Here is a 22360-nt window from a genome sequence, read left to right as displayed (position 1 = left end):
AACTCCGACAGTTCAGCTTGCAGCTCGAATAACGGTCCTGACGAAGATGGCTCTACCCACCGACGCCATTGAAACCGGTCGACCACTGTGGTCATGAGGGCTCTCATGACCAACCTTTGATTTCTCTCACACCAGCAGAGAGACATTATTTGAATATTTTGTTTGCTTGCACACTCACAACCACTGAGTGAGCTGTTTTTTTTTTTATAAGAGCCACTTTTAGCCCTCCAGCTCTTCAGCTGTTTTTATCATATTGTTTGCTAGTGGGTTTTCCATTTGTACTTTTTCGCATTCCAACCACTGTGACCTAAGGGCTTGATTAAAGTTGTACACTTTGGATGGAATACAATTAGTTGACCTGTTTCCCAGGTTGTCTCTATTTTAGATCCAGCAGCTACAGAATCTAATTCACAGTTCTGTTTATCACTACAACACCATTTTGGAAAACACCACAAATATTTGTTATTTTTGCATAGTTTGTCTGCCACCAGACACATCCACTAGTATAGAAGGTTAGAGACAGTCCTCTCCTCTCTTACTATTAGATAGGCGATACACCACACGCTACCCAGGGACAGGCACCCCCGCTAGGGACAGGGTGTTCTTCCCCAGGGTGAGATACGCTGAGCCAGGTGGCCCTCCTTTTTTCTTGAGTCTGTGCGCTCTATTACTCCTTCTTATAAAACCGTTGTTTTTTATGCTACTGCATGTTACCTTGATAACGGTTAAAAGGACGCCAATGGCTAGTCCGTGTCCGATAGCTACGTTCCTATAAGACTGTTGTTTTTTGTGCTACTGCATGTTACCTTGTTAACGGTTAAAAGGACGCCAACGGCTAGTCCGTGTCCGATAGCTTCTACAAGCTTTCCCTGTTTGTTTAAGCACCTCATGCAGCACATCCTTCTGTCCGAGTACTGGGATGTACCCACAGCATGAATGTGGCTCCTCATACATCACATCCTGTTATTCCAGTAATTGGATGTATTCTCTGCCATGATGCTGCTCCTGATGCAGCGCATCCTACTAGCACAGTAATGGGAAAGAGTCCTGATGTGACTCCTCAGGGAGCACATCCTACAATTCCAGCACTGGGTTGCATATCCTGCCCTGGTGCCACATCTCATGCAGCACATCCTGCTATTTTAGTACTGGGTTGTATCCCGAGCCCTGATGCTGCACCTTATGCAAAACATCCTGCCATTCCAGTACTGGTATGTACACACAGCCCTCATGTGGCGCCCCATGCATCACATCCTGCTATTCCAGCACTGGGATGTACACAAAGCCCGGATTTTGATCTTCATGCATCATCTCCTGCTATGCCAGTACTAGGATGTGCACAAAGCATTGATGCAGTGTCTCATGCAACATTATGATATCCCAGTGCTTGGGTGCACTAACAGCCCTGATGTGGTGACTCATGCACCACACTCTGCCATCCCATTACTGGGGTGTACACACAACCGTGATGCAGCATCTCAGGCAGCACATCCTAAAATTCCAGTGATTGGGGTATACACTGCCCTGATGCTGAACCTCCTGCAGCACCTCCTCCTATTCTAGTACTGGAGTGTACGCCCAGCTCGGCTGCTGCACTTTACCCAGAACTGCCATACCCCTGCTGTACACTTATTGGAGTATGCATACAACTCTTCTCTGTATTCCCGTGCCAACCCACTGAGCAATGCAAATCTCGAGGTGAAAAGCTGTGTGTCAATTCAGACAAACCTACCAACACACGATTTGCATGACACAACAGAAACACCCATTTCATGGCACTATAATCACCATATACACCCTGTCAAGTACACCACTGGTAGTGCAAGAGTGTGAAAATCCAGCAATACCATGGCATGAGTTCCGCAAATGCAAAAATACAAATCAACTCTGATTATGCAAACTAAACAGAAATATGCTAGCTCCATGCAGACCACTAATATCACACAAGTGTCAGTCCATTTTGAGAGAGATCAACCTCATTTCGAGTCATGAGGTACACAACACAGGCAATCAAATATCACAAAGGAACTGCATAATACGTCCATGCCACTAACATAAGCGCCCAAGACTGACACTTGGAGACAATCAACGGTCCAAGATGCCAGTTCACCATGTATCAATCCCCCTGATGACTTCAGCAAGGCACTGCCAACATTCCCACAAACCCAGAAAGAAGCATCCATCACTCTCATCTGCAAAAAATGTTATACACCCCAGGACGACACAATAGAAGACACCACACAAGTGTGTTTTTTCACCTATGAGTCCATAATGGCCACCGGGATGGATGCACCCAAGCTCTCCCAGAGGAAGCAAAACACCTCAGAGCAGAACGTAGTGCTCCTAATAGAATTACTGTGCAGCTCTAAGGAGATGTGCATCAAGACCTCAGGCTGCCTTGCCACCCAAAGGCAGAGGTATGCAATCTGTGTGAGGGTTCAGCGAGAGAGTCAATTTTGTGAAAACACACTCTGTAAAATAAATAATAACTAGAAAATACTGTAAAAACCAACCCATCTAGAAGGAACACAGAACATGCAATAATAGAATAGGTGCAGTAGTGTGGGTAATGAGACAGGCAGAGGAAAGGCAATTAAAAGACCACAATGTTCATAAAGGGTGTTTCTTGAGGTTACAAAAGTGATTAAAATGACCAGGTCAGTGTCTAGGGCCCAGAGATGGACCGGTGGGGAAGGGGGTAGATGTAAGTCAATAATACGTTTGACAATGTTTTGGCTGTTCGACGGAATTGAACCAGGCTTCTCTGCATCATTCACAGATTCTTTTCAGGTTGAGGATGTGGCAGTCACAATGATCCAGCGGAAAGCTGGCATTGAGTCGGGGTTGAACAACGTGGTCTCAAAGTGCCTACGTGAGCTGTGTGTATTGGGCGGTCATCAGGTTAACTCAGCGGTCGAAGTTCGATGGTGGTGAACTGGTACCAGACTAAGCTGCCAGGTCTAGTTGACTCAAAGGGTGAGGTTGCTCTTCAGCGGGACACAAGGGTCGGATCAACTGATTTACCGTAGCTTTAATAAAGAAGCTTGTGCTACGGATGGTGACTCGAGCAATGCAAGACAGCAGTACTTCATGGGTGTCAGCCAATGCAGTTATGGTGCAGCGGCGAACCGAGTTGAACATCAAACAATGGTTCATAGAGCCATGCAAGCCAAAGGAAACTTTGAAGGGTCCTGAAGGTTTGATCGGCATTGAACACACTCAAATCCCGCCTTTCAGTGGGCTGGTGTTGATGTCAGAGATGCACACTTTTGTCCAGTAGCAGAGTTCACCCCCAATGGTCTCTGGGGATGGTTAGGCAATAGAGCTTTCCTTCCTCTGCCTTGGAACACCGACCTTCACCTCACAACTGGAGGACTTTAGGAAGGACTACTCTCTGGGCAGGGTCCAGCGAAGTCCATTCCAGGGTTGTATTCCAGAGATGATTGAACGATTATTCAAAGAAGTGGTGTGGGACCCCTTGTGTTAAAGGTAAATGTCCACAGGTGATTGGACTAAAGTTAGCCTGCTTTGCGGGAACATGCCATGCTCTTGGAATGAGTGGACTCTGCCCTTCTGGCATCACATCCAAAGTGTTTTTACTCTAGAGGAAGTGGAGAGGACAGGAAAAAGAGGTAGAGGCAGAGAGAAAAATGGATGAAGAAATAGAATGTACAGATGTCTCCATAGCTACAGTACCACCTCTGCCCCTTACGTTCTCAAAAGACTCAATGGTCTATAGAAATGCAGCACCAAGGTGTGAGTCCTAGCACTTTGCAAATGGGTGTGCCCTTTGATTCCTGTGAACAGACCAGATTCCTGTGTAGTGGCTGTTCCTGGGGAAAGGGTGTTACATGTCCTTATTAAGGAACAAAGAGAGGCAATCCCCCAAGGCTACAGTCCTGCCAGTGGCAGGGACAACCTTATCTGGAATTAATGCACATAGCAATTTCATAGCTGAACTGAGCTCACAGGGCTGACACATGTGTGATATTAATTTATTGTGGCTTGGATAACTATAAGAGATGCTGGCCTCCATTCCCTAACTCAGGTATGGCTTATATGTACACTAATGTACCACCTGGACAGGATCCACAGAGTTATGCAGTTTTTGGGACAGGGGTGCATAGTTTAAATTCATACCCTCCTCTGCAGATACTTAGCTGTCAATGCAGCTGTCAACAGGGGATGTGCAACCTGAACCTTCTCTTTGCCCCTGTAGGGCAGTGGCTGCCATCAGGTTACTGAGGCAGATGCGAACATTACACAGCTGTATCTTGTTGAGAAAAACAAACCATCACTTAACGAGTCTATGACAAGACAGGAGGCTCATATTATGCATTACAATCTTTACTCTGAAACCACAGCAGCAAAGAAAAAACTTTTACAAACAAAAAAGTTTCAACAACAGAACTAGATAAAGTTCAATGTCAATGCATGGGGAACTCCCCAAACCATCATGGAGGATAGGTCATACCCTGCAGGGGACCAATGAGCAGGGACCCTCTTTTATATATGTCCATTACTCTAACCCCAACCCCTCTTTCTTTGCTGCTGAAACCACAGAGCTAAGTCACCCCTTTCAGTTGTGTCTTACGTTGTTTGTCAGTAGTAGGCTTTATTAGTTTGAATATGGCATATATGGTAAATATGTGTTAATTACCTTTTATTATAAAGGAATTTGTGTATTATGCTTATACATCATGTTTCAGCTGAAGCAGTGGTGCAATGGTTGAATTTCGGACTACAGTCCATGAGGTTGTGAGTTCGAGGGAGCTCTCTGATTTATTTCTTCTTTAAAAATTTCTCGCTTGTAAACTCAGGTGTTTCTAGTGCATTAATCAACTCGCTCCCGGCGTGCGCGAGAGCAGTTTTGTTTACACTGTTCCCTCTTCATTTCGCCTGTGAATTCCAGGTGTAATGGTTTATTGGGCGTGACACCCTTTAGGCTCCTGTTGGGCGCCGGTCAGAAAAGAAAGAAGCTGTTGCTTGACACCCGGCGTGTACGGGGATCTTGTTTGAATTCGTGCCCCTTGACAGATTTATGGTCACCTGGGGATTCCAGGTGCTGCAGGCTTTGGGTTCGGCCTGCCCCTGTGGCTTATGTTTGTAACAAAAGCCCCTGTTTCAGTACTGAGCCAAGTCAGCTCAAATATAGAGCTGCAGGTCTCCCATGCAGGAAGACCCGGGTTCGCGGAGATTAGATATTTTAATTATTATATTTTAAATAATTGTATTTTACAGTGGAGGTATTTGATTGTCACCTTTTTTGCTCAGTTGAGCAGGGATTTCCTAATGGGCATTTGGTTGGTTCATGACTTCTTCAGAAAGATTATAGCACAAACATTTTAATAGTAAAAATGTGGTTTTGTTAAATGTTTGTAATTTCGTATCCCTGGTGACACAACACATTTCCTTACCTTTAGTGCTGGAAAGAAAGAATGTATACTGATAGACTGTGGGTTTGTTAGGTCAAAGTCTGACCATCCAGCGCAAGAGCCCGATGCACTGCCAGTCTGCAGTTTTATTTTATTTTCTTTGTTTATTTATTCATTTACTTATTTCTTAAGTTATGTGCTTTGCCTTCACTGTAGGTGCCATAATCTGTTCGGTTTCAGGTTCAGCCTGATTCTATTGCGAGGTTACCCCCTCGTGCACTGCTGATTATCACACCCTGCTCGGGCGAGCAGTTGGAGGTGCACTTGCTCAGTGTATCCTACCTTCAACTTGACAGTTTTCTTTTGTTTGGGTTATCTTCCCTGGAAAGGTGCAATCACCTGCTCGGTGGCAAGGTTGCCTGGGGTTTCTGTGAGGGGTCCCCTTGTATACGGCTGTGTCCACACCCTGCTAGGGTGAGCAGTTGAGGTACACTTGCTCAGTGTTTCCTCCCTTAAAGTCGGCAACTTGGGTAATTACCTTAACTGGCATGCACCATAACCTGCTCGGTTTCAGGCTCTGCCTGAGTTCTAATGCGAGGTTACCCCCTCGTGTACTGCTGATTATCACGCCCTGCTCGGGCGAGCAGTTGGAGGTGCACTTGCTCAGTGTATTCCTTCCTTAAGGTCGGCAGCTTTGTTTAGGTGCTGCATATGGCTGACGCCATTGTTTGGTCTTGTAGGCGTGCAGTAACCTGCTTGGTTTCAGGCTTCGCCTTGTTCCTACTGCGAGGTGCTCCCTTGTGTACTATTGGTTGCCTCACCCTGCTGGGGTGAGCAGTTGAGGTGCACTTGCTCAGTGTACGCTTTGATAAACAATATGTTTAAGTGTTGACTGGAACACATTTGCGTTTTTTCAGAATTGTCAGTGGCCCAGAAAGCTCAGTGAGTATCAGCTTATATAAGGGCCGGGGATTCGGTCCCCTGTGAGGGCGTAACCCCTCTTCTTTGGATATTTTATATATATTTCATATATTATATATTCTTTATTTATTAAGTGCTTTAAAGAAAAGAGTGTGGAAGTGGTTGTAAACAGACCCATATGGGGTTGTACCTTCCTCTCTAACCATCTCTCTGGTGTTATCATTCGTCTTTTAGTTAAAAATTCTGTCACCCTTTACCTTAGTTAGTTTCAGGACAACTCAGTCCTTTCCTTAGGTTTTGATTCCCGACCTCAATTGCTCCACCCAATACCCGTGCTGATTAAGCTACAGTATTTTCTCTCAACATGAGGAAGAATAAAGATGATGCGTTATGCCTCTATTGAGGTCTGTAGGGCTTAAGGCTCTCTTTAGTGGGGACGTTTGTTCTCCCCTACTTTTGTCCCATTGGACATTCCTTATTCTTTTGGTTTCTGGTGGAGACAGGGTCAGCTCGAGGGTAACGGTTCAGTTTTTACATGACAAGTTGAGCAACCATGTTTTACTTGGATGGAGTGTTTGGAAACACTTGATGGTATCAGTTAGACGAGTTGTCAAATAATAACTTTCTGGCGCCTGCCTCATGTTTTTCCTCCCAAAGCTTGGCCTATGGTTCAGCTAACCGTCTAACAGTGTGTTGCAACTTCTCCTCTGCTCGAGGAGTACACGCAGGCTTCTGTACCCTCATGAGCGTTGCTTAACCTCTTTAGAGTGCTGTTTTCATATCCGTGCTGACCCTACTGATACAGGTTCCTAATTTTGGAAAGGTCTACATCAATCTTTTATCCTGCTGAGATCGATAAGTGAACACCTCACACCACACAACGTTCGTAGTAGTGATAAGCACCACTCATATACCTGAGGGTTCGTAGTACTGTATAAGTACTGTTTTGCTATGGACAATGTGCTTAGTTTTTCCTTCCCCTGATTCCCTTAGTGGCCAGTCAGCCTCACATGAATACAGTGACTCAGACCTCAGGGTTTGAGGGGACAGTGGTCCCAGATTTCTTCTCAACCTTGCATTTACGGGGCATTGATAATTATCCAGAGTTCTTTCCCCCTCATTCCCCTTCCTGCCATCCTTGGGGGAGATTGCATCATAATATTACACCTCTGGGAGTATCCAATGGTTTCCGTTTTTCCTTTTTACAGGAGTTCTGGCGGGTGACCAGTGCAGACTCGCACTGAGCATTTCCCTCCCGTCTGTGACTTTCCTTTGTGCTAATCTCTGGTATTTCAATAAGTTAACCAGAGTCTGTTCACAGTCAGGGGATTGGTTAGAGGTGCTAGTGGGTATTTATTTCTCTTAACGGTGTAAAGAGGGGCTTTAATGTGGTCCTCAGGGTAGTTTTCTTTCTGGATTGCAAGGTTTTTCCTTTGGATAAGTGGGGGAGGTTTCTCCTCTTTTGGGAAGGCTCAATATCCCTTGGTCGGATGGAGGGGTCTGGGAGTGATACTATCCCCCATCCACGTTATGACCCTCTATCACGATGCGTTCCAGAGTCTATACATTAACTTTCAGACGGTGTCTGCCGCTACGATTACCAGAGTGCTGGGATATATATTTGGTTGATGACTTGATTATCATAGTCACCTGCATGGCAGGTGGACCTTTGGGGTTTTCACAAGAGTTTGTTTGCAGTAAGGTGCCAGCTCAGGGTGCTGTGAGCTTCAAAGATCTGTAAATTGACTGAAATATAGGTTGGACCTCTTCTGGTGTACACCTTCAGTTTAACCGTTTAGTGATCAGTTCTTTGCAGTTTAGAGTCTTGCTAAGATTTTGGAAATTTGGTGTCCTCCTTCGGTTACTTTTGATCCGCTAGGGGATTTATCACCAGGGAGGAGGGATCAAGGTTCAAGCACCGGGCATACCTACAAAGGAGTTTAGATATCACTATAATGGTAGTGATTGGATGTCGGATACATTTTTTCTTCTTGCCAAGTTTGGCCTCTTAAGGATCAGGTTTATAATATCTGCCTTTTGTCATGGTAGCAGAGTCCTTCTTCAAGAGTTCGGGAGGTCTGAGGGTCTCCGTGTTGGCGGTTTGACAGGTTTAGCTTCTCAGGTGGGGCCCTCTCTTCCATTCTGCTTCTGAAGACTTCCCTCCTTAGTATACACATATGTCTGAAGACAATTGTAGATTAATTCTATTGCTTTTCTGCTCCGCTCAGGATGGATTGTCCTATTACAAAATTTATAAAATTGATTTTTTACTCCCATTTTACCCTTTTGAAGATTTGTCTTTCCCTCTTGGTTCCCCAGTGTAGTTCTGTGACATGCCCTGTTTCTAATGCGATATCTTCCTTTAATGCATGGGATGGAACCTATAAGACTTTCACCCCTATGGGGTACTTTTCTTTATCTCCAGGAGAGCTAGGTGTTTGTTTTCATTGGTTTGCTTTCTAGGTCCCCAAAAATGGTACGAATTTAAGTGTTTTGAATATTTGATTGAACAACATAGGTGTTTATTTCAGATGGTTTTGTCCTAACCTCTTAGTATAGGAAAACTTTGTTCAATGTTTTCCCCTATTTTAACCAGTTGGTTTTGGTGGCCTGTAAGGAACGCTGGAATTGGCACATTTCCTGTTTTTCTTGCAGTGGATTTAACTTTGCCTTATAAGACAGCTTTTCGGGCAACCTAGTCTTGGGTAATTCTCTGATTGGTCAACAGATTGATTTAATGAAAGCATTTAAAAAATGTTTCCTTTCCTATTATTTTATTATATTATCTATTATATTGGATCATTTTGTACGTACTAATGAGATGCAAGGGCTTTGAACTTGCATAATATGAGCCTCCTGTCTTGTCATAGAATGACTAATCCCCCACACTAACGTGAGATGGGGGTTTAGATTCTATTAAAGACAAGGAGGCGATTATTATCCCTCCCACCCACCCTGGATATGATATGATATGACAATTGTGATACGCATGTACACAGGTGGTTCAAGTGAGAACATTCTTTGGTTTGTTGTTCTTCCCAACCACCCACCCTTCTTGCTTGTTGTTCTTACAGGTACGAGTTGAGGTTCTGCTCAGGAGTGTGGATCGCAGTTACAAGTTCTGGAGTGCGTGATTTCGGGTGAGAAGTCCTATCCAGAAGAACTTCTTCATTGCTTCAGGCTGCGGAAAGGTTGAGATCTCCGGTTTCGCTGGATCCTTTTCTCTGCGCTACACAGTTCAACCGTTCCATTGGGCGTCTGGTGCAAGTCAGCTGCAGAAAGAGGGGTTGGGGTTAGAGTAATGGACATATATAAAGGAGGGTCCCTGCTCATTGGTCCCCTGCAGGGTATGACCTATCCTCCATGATGGTTTGGGGAGTTCCCCATGCATTGACATTGAACTTTATCTAGTTCTGTTGTTGAAACCTTTTTGTTTGTAAAAGTTTTTTCTTTGCTGCTGTGGTTTCAGAGTAAAGATTGTAATGCATAATAATCGCCTCCTTGTCTTTAATAGAATCTAAACCCCCATCTCACGTTAGCGTGGGGGATTAGTCATTGTTCTACACAAGAAACCTGGACAATGCCAGATAGAAAATTCAGAAAAGCAAATCAGGTAATCAATCCTTCTCTAAATATGTACTGGGAGTATGGAAAACAATCTATTGGACAGTGGTCGAACACAATCATGAAATTCAGAAAAGTGTGAAGCTGCACCTCTTCAAAGAACTTCTCATAACTACCTGCCTCCGTAGGAGTTGATTGGCAACATTGCACACTGTTTGTTACCACCCCCAAAATGGGTGCTAGGATCTCTGTCGAACAATGGAATGTCTACATGCACTAACTTTGACACTCAGAGACATGTGTCATCCTTCAATAAACTACTTATTTATTTAAACCAGGTCTGTAAGGATGTGAGAGCCTACTCCTTAGACATGTAGCAATAAGTATAACAACAGGTATATGTGCAAAGCCCAGTTCTAGTTTATACTCACTTAGACAACCAGTCGTGGCGGATTCCTAATACATGCAGGGATAAATGAGAACATGTAACAGAACATGCATATTATATGCACTTCCTTTACCCAATATTCATTTTTGTGCATAACTAGGGACAGCAACGGAAGAGTGAGTCTGTATGTATACAAATAGGATTTATTAAAATCTCCTATGTTCTCACTAGAATTTATTTCACATAGACATTTCACAATTCACCAAAGAAACAAATACCAAACACCTTCGTGTTGCGGTTGGTTCTCTTAATCTACAATTGCAGATAACTCATCTAATCAAAGCAATGATCACCAATGCAATACCATGGTTCTCTCTCAATTGTGTAACCTCTAAACACATCAAATGGTGCAAAGCTCAAACTAAAACCAATAAATCATGAGACATCTTCTCATATGTCAAGATATGCTATAATCCCTCATAGTAGTACTAAATTCCTTCATAACCCTACCTACTCATAGATGGCTGAAGCAACATCTTAAATTATACTTGCTAGAAGTTAAAGCAATTCATAAATTGAATGCATGGCTACAACAGAAAAACGTGAAACCATATTGCAGTGAAAATTGAAGAATGCAGGTCTACTTACTATTTACACTTTGCTAAGGCATAACCTGCAATTAAGAAAAGCTTTCAATCCCTAAGCATCTGTATAATCAAAGCACACACCTCTGTGTACCTGGTACTCTGGATATGCAGTCAATCCCCGTCCCCCGGTCCATGTGCAGCATGTCGGACAGCATGCCCCTCTGCAGTCAACACTAGCCTCATTCTGCTGATAAGAATGGCTTTTATAGAGTTGTACAGAATGGGCTTCTATAGGAGTGTTCAAAACCACTCTAGTTTAGTTTAGTTTATTAATTTATAAAGCGCACCAAACCCTCAGGTATCTAGGCGCTTAAGTTACAGAGACAGACAAAAGCCGGTGAACAACAGTACAGGCAGTGCAGGTAGGTATAGTGGTGTTATATACAATACTATATGGTGGTACAATTCAAAGAGCATATGTAATGACAGTAATGCAAATGGCACAAATCAATAACATTGGTAACATTAATATAGACAGTGATACATATCAAAGTAAACAGCAAAGTAGTGAAATGCAGTACAGATGTGTAGCATAGTAGCGTGCGAGCAGTTGAGGACTTGATGGCAGCACTAAGCATGCTCTTGAATGAGAGCCAGTTTTTTATCTTCTTTCTGAAACTGAAGAAGGAGAGAATGTCTCTGAGGTGTGTAGGTAGTGAGTTCCAGAGATTCGGGGCTAGTACAGGGAAACTGCTGCCCCCTGATTTCTGGCGGTTGAATCTTGGGACTCGTAGACAGTTTTTTTTGAGTAGTTCTGGTGAGGCGGGCGGAAATATTTTTAGAAATTTTGCATGTCAGATATTTAGGGGCTGAGTTAGCCTGTCATTTATGAGTAAGGCCTAATATTTTGCCAGAGATTCTGCTCTTGATGGATGGCCAGTGGAGGTTGTGTCTGGTGGCTGAGATTTGGTGCAATCTAGCAATGTAGAGGGCCGCACAGAGAGCAATATTTTGCAGTGTCTGGAGCTTATTTAGATAGAATCCCAAGGTTTTGACTTCTTTGGAGTCCTGCATGGTATTGCCGTCAATATTGAAGGCTTTGAAGATGTTGTCTAGTTTATTGAGTTCAGTTTGTGATCCGATAAGGAGTAATTCCATCTTGCCATATTTGAGACAGAGTCCATGTGAGGCCATCCATGCATGGATGACAAGATAGATATTATTTAGCAGTTTAGAGTCTATACCATAGTTTCCAGTGATGGGAATGAGTATTTGGGTGTCATCTGCATAATTATTGTAGGTGACATCCAAATGATCAAGGTCATCAATGATAGGCTTAGTGAATATGTTATAGAGCATTGGTGAGACGCAAGAGCCTTTCTCTGGATCTGCCAATGCGTTGGTTGAGAAGACCCTCTTTGTCCTTTGATTCAGAAATGATTGTGTCCAGGAAATAGCATTATGGGAGAAGTGGGCAACTGTTGATAAGTGAGTGCAGAGAACATTGTGGTTTTCTTAGGTCGAAGGCGGACGATATGCCAAGTAGTAACAGGATGGAGAGGTTGCCTTTATCAATTTGTTCATCCATTTGTGTCTTAAGGTCTATTAAGGCTGTTTCTGTAACATGTCTGGGCCTGAACCTTAATTGGCGTAAGCCCAGTAGGCCGTGGCTTTCTAAGTGGGACTGGATCTGAAGATATGCGGCTCGGTCAAGAATTCTCAGCAAGAAGGATACAGTTGTAATGGGACAGTAGTCGGTTGGTATATTTTGGCCAAGGTTGGGCTTTTTTAGTAGAGGGGGTACCCGGGCCTCCTTGAGGTTGGTGGGACAGTGCAAGTCCTGAAGGAGTTGTTTATGAAAGAGGTTATAAACGGGCCCAGGTCTTTGCTGCCTCTTGAATGATATTGGGTGGGCAGATGTCTCCTCTGCATTTGGATGGTTTGAGACTGGTAATCAGCTTTTCGACTTCTGAGATTGAGAGTAGTGTGAATTTGAATCAGTTGTCGGGGACAGTAGCGGCAGGTTGGCTATTGTTGGGCAGCTATTCTGGGGAGATGCTTAGATTTTTTTGTATCTATTTTGTTTAGGAGCATCAATATTTTGTTGATGAGGGCATTTTGGATTTCAGTGCACCTTGTTTTGTCTTTGAGCAGGTTTCAGTAGGTGGAGCAGGCGATTCAAGCTCTCCAAGAATGGTGAAGAGTTCCCTAGAACTAGATTTAGTGTTGTATATTCTGGTGTTGTATACCCTTTTAGTTTGGAGGCTATTTTGTATTAGTTAGAGATTTAAAGGAAGGCTTCTTTGTTAGCAGTAGTGGGGTGGTTTTTCCAGGCAGTTTCTACTCGTCTTTTAGTATCACCGAGAGTGTTTAGGTTATGGGTGTACCATGAGTTGAGATGGGCCCTAGGTTTGGCTGTGCACATCTTCAAGGGTGCGAGGCTGTTGATGACATGTCTGAGGGTGGAGTTATATAATTCAACTAGAGAAGAGGGGTTATTGAAGTTGGTGGTGTTATTGAAGTTCAGGATGGGTTTTATTAGGGGTAGTACTTTCTCTAGTGTAATGTTTTAAATGTACTGTCTCATCTAAATATGTGTTTATAGTTTCATGATCCACCCCACTCTCTCTTTTATGTCGAAACAGGTGCATTGTTAGATTATGAAATATGACCACTATGTCTTCGGCAGAGACAACAGTAGATATTTCTGTACCATGCATTATGCTGTCATCATTTATAACATTTCTGAAGGCCATTATAATGAGAAGGGAAACCCAAATCATATAATACCAATTGATATCACTGTTAATATCACATGAAAGCCTATCAATTTCCTAGAAGGCAATGAATCTCTAAACGGTTGAAGCTTCTCCATTGTTTAAATAGGCAAATGTATTACCTCATTTTGTAATCAATTCCATATCAGAAATTGGAGTATTGCTTCAATTATCAATCTCCAAATAATCCTACTATTGTTGGGGTTCTGCAAAATGCAACAATGTTTATTTCCCTTTGGGTAAAAGCTGTGTACTCTTCAGGAATGTAAGACAAAAGAGTATCTAAGAATGTTTACACCAATATAATATTAGTTATCACTAATATAGATCAGAAAATATTTTTCTACTTTTCCTCTTTCAAAGATCAAACTCTTCTCCCATTATCTCTTGGGCTTATTCCAGGGAAAGCGTTCCACAATTACTGTTTAATTAATCAGTTCATAAAACAACCCTAATCTAAAAATGTTTTTCGTTCTTTATCTGTGTTCTTGGTCATGGATCACGTTGCCATTCTTTGCCACTCCTATCTTGCTCCATTGTGGGCACTTGCTTCACTGTGGATACATGCTTCACTGGGGGTAGGTGCAGGAGAGGTCATTGTTTCACCTTTATAGGGCTTGATATCATGCGACCATCCGACCCATAAAGCGCGTGTCAGTTGAGGCTTTCGCTGCTACCTTCTCGCCCCCTCCTCCCCCCTCGGCTGACTCCCACCCTGACACAGCCCTCTCCATGCTCTATTCCTCTATATCTGATACTCTCGATATCCTTGCCCCCGTCATGAGAATCCGCCTGAAGCCCAAAGCCAAATGTAACTCCTGGTATGACTCGGATCTCGTCACCCTAAAACGCAAGTGCAGGGTGGCAGAGAGGAAATGGCATGCTTCATGTTCATCCTCTGACAAACTGGCCTGTCGCCTGCTCCAAAGGCAATACCGGCTCTCCGTTCTCACCAAGAAGAGAGCCCTTATCCAAGCCCGCATCTCTGAGGCATCTAACAACTCGGCCGAACTCTTTAAAATCTGCAAGGAGCTGGCCAACCCTGCTGCAGTCTCTACCTCTCCTGTCCCCTCCCAGGCCCTCTGCACTGCACTGGCCTCGCACTTCATCTCAAAAACTCAGGACATCCTGTCCTCGCTCTCCTCCTCTCTCCCCCCTCCCTCTCTTCCCGGCTCTTCCTCCTGCTCTCTTGCAGCCGCCCCTCCGCCCTCCTTCTCTGCTTTTCCACCTTCTTCTGCTGATGAGGTTTCCAGACAAGTCCGATCTATGAAAGCCTCGTCTAAACAGGTTCACCCCTGTTCCTCCAAAACCATCAAGGACCACATCGACTCCCTGGCTCCTGCCCTGGCTGACTTTTGCAACCACTCATTCGCCTCTGGAGTCTTCCCATCCCCCCTCAAGCACTCCCTTGTGCACCCCCTCCTCAAGAAACCCTCTTCCGACCCCTCCTGCCCGGCCAATTATCGCCCAATCTCCATTACTCCCTTCCTGGGTAAGCTCCTGGAGAAACTGGCCATCTCCCAGCTTAACCTCCATGCTGAATCTGTTGGTAATCTTCATGACCATCAATCCGGCTTCAGAGCGGCCAGAAGCACGGAAACTGCTCTCCTGAACATCCGTGAGGACCTGCTCCTGAACCTCGATTCCAACACTCCCTGTGTTCTCATTCTGCTCGATCTCTCCTCTGCCTTTGACACTGTCAACCATGCCATCCTGCTCAACTGTCTCCGTGATAACCTGGGTATCACTGGTCAGGCTCTGGCATGGATGACTTCTTTCCTTTCCGGTCGACCCTCCCAGGTCCAAATGGGCTCCTTCCTCTCTGACATCTTTTTCTCCACCTGTGGTGTCCCCCAGGGTTCCAACCTCTCTCCCTGGCTTTTCAACCAGTATCTGGCACTCCTTGCCCACCGCATCGCCGCTCTCTGCCCCTACTTCCAGTGCTATGCAGACGATACCCAGCTCATTTTCAGGCTACCCTCAGCCCCCTCCTCTCCTTCCCTCATCTCCGACTGTCTGTCTGCTATCCAGGAATGGTGTGCCGCCAATGACCTCTGCCTCAACGCCAGTAAGACTGAGATTCTACTCATCGGCACACCCACTCCCTCCTTCCCTGCAGCTCTGTGGCCGGCCTCCCTTGGCCCCCTTCCTGCCCCTACCTGCAAGGCTAAAAACCTCGGGGTCATCTTCGACTCCACACTCTCCTTCTCTCCTCATATATCTGACGTCTCTAAGAAGTCACACTACCAGCTGCACCTCCTCAGAGGTATTCTTCCCTTCCTCTCCTTCCCCCAGAAGCTCACTGTCTCCCGAGCCCTGGTTCTCTCAAGGCTGGACTACTGTAACAGCCTCTATCTTAATCTGCCTGCCTCCACTCTCCGCCCTCTTCAACTTATCCAGAACAGAACTGCGAGACTTGTCCTTGGCCTCAAGCCCAGGGACCGTATCTCTCCAGGACTGAAATCTCTTCACTGGCTCCCAGTGGCTGCGAGGATTAAGTTCAAAACCCTCTGCATTGTCCACAAGGCCTTCTGGGGCCTGGGACCTAAATACCTTCAACTCTCTCTTCCTAAATATCTTCCTTCACGAGCCCTTCGCTCATCCGTCTCCAACTCCCTCATGGTCAGCCGCTTCTCGAAGCAACGAGCTGGGGGTAGATCTCTCTCCGCAGCAGGGGCCTCCCTCTGGAACAGCCTTCCTGCCTCCCTGAAACTTGAGGAGAACCATCTCCGGTTCCGGAAGCACCTCAACACCTTCCTCTTCGTTTCTGCCTTCTCTCTCCCTCTCCCCTGCTAAACCTGCTTAACTCCCCACTGAATTCAGCACTAAACCTGCATCTGGGCCACTCTCAGCAACCTCGGTCCAGGGCCCAGCCACTCTCCACTTGCACTGCCTCCCTGGCTCCCCCTGCACTGTGGGACTGTCACTGTATCCCTACAGCCCCCTTCCCAGCACTTGCTCTGCACTTACCTCGCACTTGCCACCAGCTGGCCCTTTTTTATTTATTATTTATTATTTATTATTTTTTACGCTACTTACCTTGTACTGCACTTTCCCCCCCACCTCCTCCCCCTGCACTTCCTCCTTACCTCTGCACTTGCGCGATCTGAATGACACCTGGCCTAGTCGGATCGTTTGTCTGTCTTCCCCTTGTTTCCCTCCCTCCCTGCCTCGTCGCGCCTTGAAACACTTGTGTATAGGCGCGTTACAAATACCATATCATATCATATCATGCAGATGGATCCCTTGAGTTTCCCGGTGGGAACACATTGTTTCCTCCACTTCATATGGTTCTTTAAAATGAGGGGTATGAACACATTTTCTTACTAACACCTGGTCCCCTCGGTACAGCAATGGAGGTTTTAATGAGTCTTCCAAACTAATAGGAACATTGTCCTCTTTGTTCACTTTTGACCCCTCCTGTTGGTTTTTGATTTGTTGAGAAATAAAAGAAATACTTTGAATAGTTTTCAAATAATTATTCATCTCGTCTCCTAATGCCTTAGCTACACTGTGGGCTTCTGTATTTGGCCTTGTTGGGGGGTGAGAGGAGTTCTCACTTGGCATCATGGGGCGTAAAATGGTGATCTGAACCAGGCTGGTTCCTTTATGCATATACTGCAAGGCAAAGGCAACGCAGCCATCCCGTCTTCAATGTCTTTTTAAGCTTTGCTATTCGCTCTTTCAAAAGGCCAATTCATTTCTCACATAACCAATTAGATTGTGGGTGATAGTCCGAAGCAAACCTATGCTTGATGCCTAAGAGTGAGACCATATTTTCAAATAGTTAATTCACAAAATGTGGTCCATTATCTAATCGCAAAACTTTGCACACCACCCATCTTGGAAATAGGTCACAGACTAAAATCTTTGCAGCATTTGTAGCATCAGGAATGTGTGCACGGACCTGCTACGATCCATCTTGGAAAGGGACATGTCACAACTAACATGTATTGATAACCATTACATTTTTGCAAAATATCCACATAATATATATGCAGATGTTGGAAGGGGCCATTAGATTTAGGGATTGCTCCTCTCACCGTTGGCAGGGTGTGCCCTACTGTAACTTTCTGGCACATAATACAGTTTACAATTAACTGTGCTACATGTTCACTGAGGTGTGATATGAACCAGTCTTCTGCTATTGTAGCAGCTAGATTCTCTCGAGTCAGATGCCCAGGATAGTGGAGCTGTTCCAACTCTACTCGCAACAGTGTTAGAGGCATAACTGGTGTTCATGTATGTCCTGCCTCCAAATTCCATCAGTGGAGTATAAAGAACACTCCCACCTTTTTCATTGCTTCTTTTCTTCTTGCAATGCTCGTCCTTATATCTCAATTAACTGTACTATGGACATCATATTAAATCCTTCTTTAACCAACATGCATGTCATTATTCCTGCCCCTCTTGTCCCCAGGCCTCCAAGATGTGAGCCTGAAGCCAGGCCACGATCACCTACATGGCCCTCAAGGGCCTCTCCATCCCTCAAAAGACCCACTTGGAGTCAGACTTGGAGCTTGTGTCACCAGACTCACTCACTCCCATAGGATAACATTGGGGATTGGACTTGTAGTGCATTGATGGGGACAAGATGGATGCCCCCACATATTTCGGTTCCCAGAACTGCATGTGCGGTCTAGTCTTTTGGGTGTGGTTCAGCCCAGAGACACCTGGGATACCCAGAGACTATTTAAGCCACACCCAGGCTGAGAAACATGCGTTGTGTTTTATGCACCTGCAGTGTGACACTCACTGTGTTCGGATCGGTCTCCAGTAGGCCTGCATCTTTGTTCTGCGCTCAGCTCCTGCAAGAACAAGAACACTGTTATGAACAGCCTTACCTTGCGGCGCTTCTGCCCATCATTCATCGCACCTTCTTTTCTGCAGACATCTTCGGCGGTGTCATTCCCATCCCAGCATGCCGCTTCCTAAGGAAAAGGGAAAAGAACAGAAAAAAGGCATTAGTAAGCATTCTGCAAATCTTTGCTTAATTTTCAATACTGTACGAGCTTCAAACGCTTACCTGAATCCCAGCCGATCTGGGGGAACTATGTCTCCGGAACTTCTCATCCATCTGCAAGAGGGAAAAGACACTCCAGGTTAGCGTGGAAACATCTAGAGGCACCGCATACCGCGCTTACCCACCGCATTTGTTGTTCATAACCGGCATCCACGCTGAAAACGTCGCAGCACCTAAAAGACATAGAAAAATAACTCAGTTCAATGCAAATACGAAAGGGGTGAATCGCGTATCGCGCTCCCACTCACCTTCAGCCCTACTCATCAGCAGCACGCCGCCATTCCCGGAGGCCGGCCATCATCTAAGGAAGGAAAGGAACGAAGTTAGAGAACTGTTCAAAAGACTCATTATACTTACCTGTCGGACTCTTGCCAGTGAAGTAAGTAGGCAGCAACGAGCATGCATCAACCAACGTGCCCCTGCGCTGAAAGCAGGACGGAGAGTACACTAAACAAGGTGAGCTGTGGATCAAAGGGAAGGGCTGGACCCCGGGGAAGAAGGGGTTCAAGCACACAGAGACAATTTGGAGTTAAACTCTGCCAATCCTGTGTTTCAGGCCCAGTCTCCAGTCAAATAGCCTCCAGGGAAGGGTTCAAGGTCGTAAGAGGTCAGAACAGGCTGAGTGACGTCCCTGTGGATACCAGGTGAGCGTTACAGATGGCAAAGCCTCACATCAAAATCCACCTGGGTGTCATGGAAACGTCAGAAACCGACCAGTGCCCACATGTTGGGGCAGCAACGTTCCGAAGTACATGCAGCCAGTCAGGAGACCAACACCCTGAGGAGAGAGCTGATAGTAGCCAAAGAACACACTGATGATTTAAGCCGGCAACTTCTCCAGTCACAAGCAGGGCATGCACCATTGCCGGGAAGCGTGCCCTCGATGCCAGCGCCATCAGCCAATCCCGTTCAGATTACCCTTCCTGGGGCAGTTCCCTTGGCCCCGCCCAAACGATTTACGGGGGATCCCAAGGGGTTTGCAACGTTCATGAACCAGTGCTGCCTGCACTTCCTTTGTAGGCCAGGGGCCTTTCCGAATGACCAATCACGGGTCGCTTTTGTGCTATCCTACCTGAGTGGTAGCACCGCGGACTGGTCTGTACCCTTTGTGGCCCAAGACGATCCTTTGCTGCTGACTCTCTCAGCAGGAGATGGAAAAGCTTTTTGCCCATCATACTCATGGGCAGGCATTAGAAAACGAACTTCTGTCCCTACGCCGAGGGAATGAAGACCTATTAACATACATAGCCACGTTCAATAGACTCGTAGTTTAAGCAGAATGGCCAGTGGAGAAGAGAACCACGTTATTTCATCGGGGGTTGTGGGGGGAGGTCAAGGATGTTCTCGCACAAGTAGTAAACCCCCCGAAAGACTGCTCAGAACTCATTGACCTTTTTGTTCAACTGGATCATAGGTTGCAGGAACGAAGAACAGATCGAACCAGAGCGTACCCTCGCCCTATGTATGTGCGTTCAAAGGACAATACTGCCCGAACAACAGAAGGTTCAGGAGAACCAATGCAAATCGGGGTGTTCAGATCCTCCTTGACTAAAGAGGAAAGGCATTAAAAGGAGACAGCAGCAGTTATTACTGTACTGTGAAAGGTCAGGTCATTTACTTAAAGAGTGCCCTGTGAAGCCACAGAGGAGGACGGTAGGGGCCACAGACAAGGAAGATACCATTAAGAATCGGAAAACTCCCCAGCCCAGTGTGTGTAGGCGTCCACTTGTCGAGCGAAGAAAGTGAACTACAGACCTCCCATTTTGCACTATCTGTGGTCTTGATCAATCACCAACAACCATCTCGGATGCATGAAGCAAGAGCGTAGATAGACAGTGGAGCCGTTGGGAATTACATCGACCAGGATCTTGCGGCAAAGTTGGGGCTTCCGTTACACCCTAAATCAACCACTGACACTGTTACCACTGTCGACGGCACAGAAATAGCTTCTGGTTGTAACGCTCACCTGATTCCCACAGAGGCGTAGGTCTGGCTTCGAGTACTGATGCTTCTTCAATGGTGAAGCGCAGGACTCTGAAGATTGACAGGAAGGGCCCTCTACTCTGGTTTCTCCGGCTCGCAGGAATATTCCCCTGTGCGTGAAAAGGGAGTATTACCTACTGACTGAGTTATGCTCAAGCCTCCCACTCTCTTCCAACCCTCCACGATACCCTTCCACGATTCCCCGTGAAGTCTCACCTTAGGGTCTGAAAGGACGAGCTCTCCATCCTGCTTCTGACGCAGGGGCGCGTTGAACCCAGTTACTTCACTGGATTGAGGTTGGATGGGAGTTCAGGTAAGCTTGATTATACTGGTAAGGCGCTGTAAAAGTTCTGTTGCAAGTTCAAAAGTTTAAGCTTTAAATAATAATGCTCATTGTCTTTTTTCAGGTGATGAATGAAGATTCCTTTGGAGACTTCTTGCAACAAAGCGCTGATGTTGATGTCTTTTCCCCATAGGGGCCGGGGTTCGGAATGCCGGAGATATGGCGCCGACCCGAAGTGAAACGTGCAGTTCCAGTAAAGATCTGGTAAATCCTAGATGAGCGCTCAGGTAATGTTTTTGCATTCGCTCATCTAATGTCTTTGTCTTTTTTCCCCATAGGGGCCGGGGTCCTGCTTGGAAGCAGCAAGACCCGAAATGAAATGGGAATGACCCAACAGGTAAGTCTTAGAAGGAAACTGAGCTTTTCCTATTCCCTTCCTTCTCTCACCTCTTATTCTTGTCTTTTTCTCTAGGCTCTGGGAAGTGGCTGTGTATCCGGATGATCGCTGCTGAAGATGGAGGAACCCAGGAAAGGTGAGTGAAATGCAGCGCTGCAGCGATCGTAATGAAATGCTTTTAAAAATGATGTCTTCCCTTCCAGGATCGTCGGTGATGTCTCCGTGGTGCAGAAAAGCTGGTAGGTCTCTTGTCTCCCTTTGCAGGTGACCCAGGATGCTGACAGGCGTGGCTGAAGTCCAGATGCAGGAGCTGACACGGTGAGCGTCCAGCTGCGAGGAGCAGAACAACGCAAAGCGTGAGTTGCTGATCGGGTGTGGTTTAAATAGCTTTGGAAGAAGTTCCAAGTGTGTATCCTTCCTCCGATCAGGTATGTATCCTTCCCCGACCACACCCGGGTGGAAAGTAGTCCCACAGGTAAAGTAGTTCCTATTCAGGCCTCAAGAGGGCCTGGATGTGGCAGCATGGTCTGCATCAGGTAAGTGCACATTAAAACACTTGAACACATGTCTAGCTTTATGAGCCTGGTGCCTAAGGCGCCAGGACAGAGGTCCAACATGAGCCTGGCGCCTAAGGCGCCAGGACTGCGTTCAAAGGGCCCCAGCTTGGGCCCGCTGGCACTCCCCTGGGGGAAATGATGCCTGCCTCTGGGGTTGCTGGGTCGGACCTGGCTCCTTGGAGGTAGGCATCATGACAGTACCCCCCCTCAAGGCCCCTCCCAAGGTTCTTCCCTCCGGGGGTTTGGGCTTGTTCGGAAATCTCCGGTGAAACCTTTGTACTAATCGAGGTGTGTGAACATGGTTACTAGGCTCCCACGATCTCTCCTGAGGTCCATATCCCTTCCAGTCAACAAGATAGAAGAGTTTCGACTTTACCACCTTGGAGTCTAAAATGTCTTTAACTTCGAATTCTAATTCCCCTTCAATTTGAAATGGATCTGGAGGTTTGGAGAATCGGGTTCCTGGTTGTACTGGCTTCAAAAGTGATGCATGAAAAACTGGATG

Source organism: Ambystoma mexicanum, chromosome 2p (assembly GCF_040938575.1).
Source record: "Ambystoma mexicanum isolate Mex_15411 chromosome 2p, UKY_AmexF1_1, whole genome shotgun sequence".
Classification (NCBI taxonomy): domain Eukaryota; kingdom Metazoa; phylum Chordata; class Amphibia; order Caudata; family Ambystomatidae; genus Ambystoma; species Ambystoma mexicanum.
The sequence above is the reverse complement of the archived record's forward strand: the minus strand, read 5'-3'. Positions refer to the sequence as shown.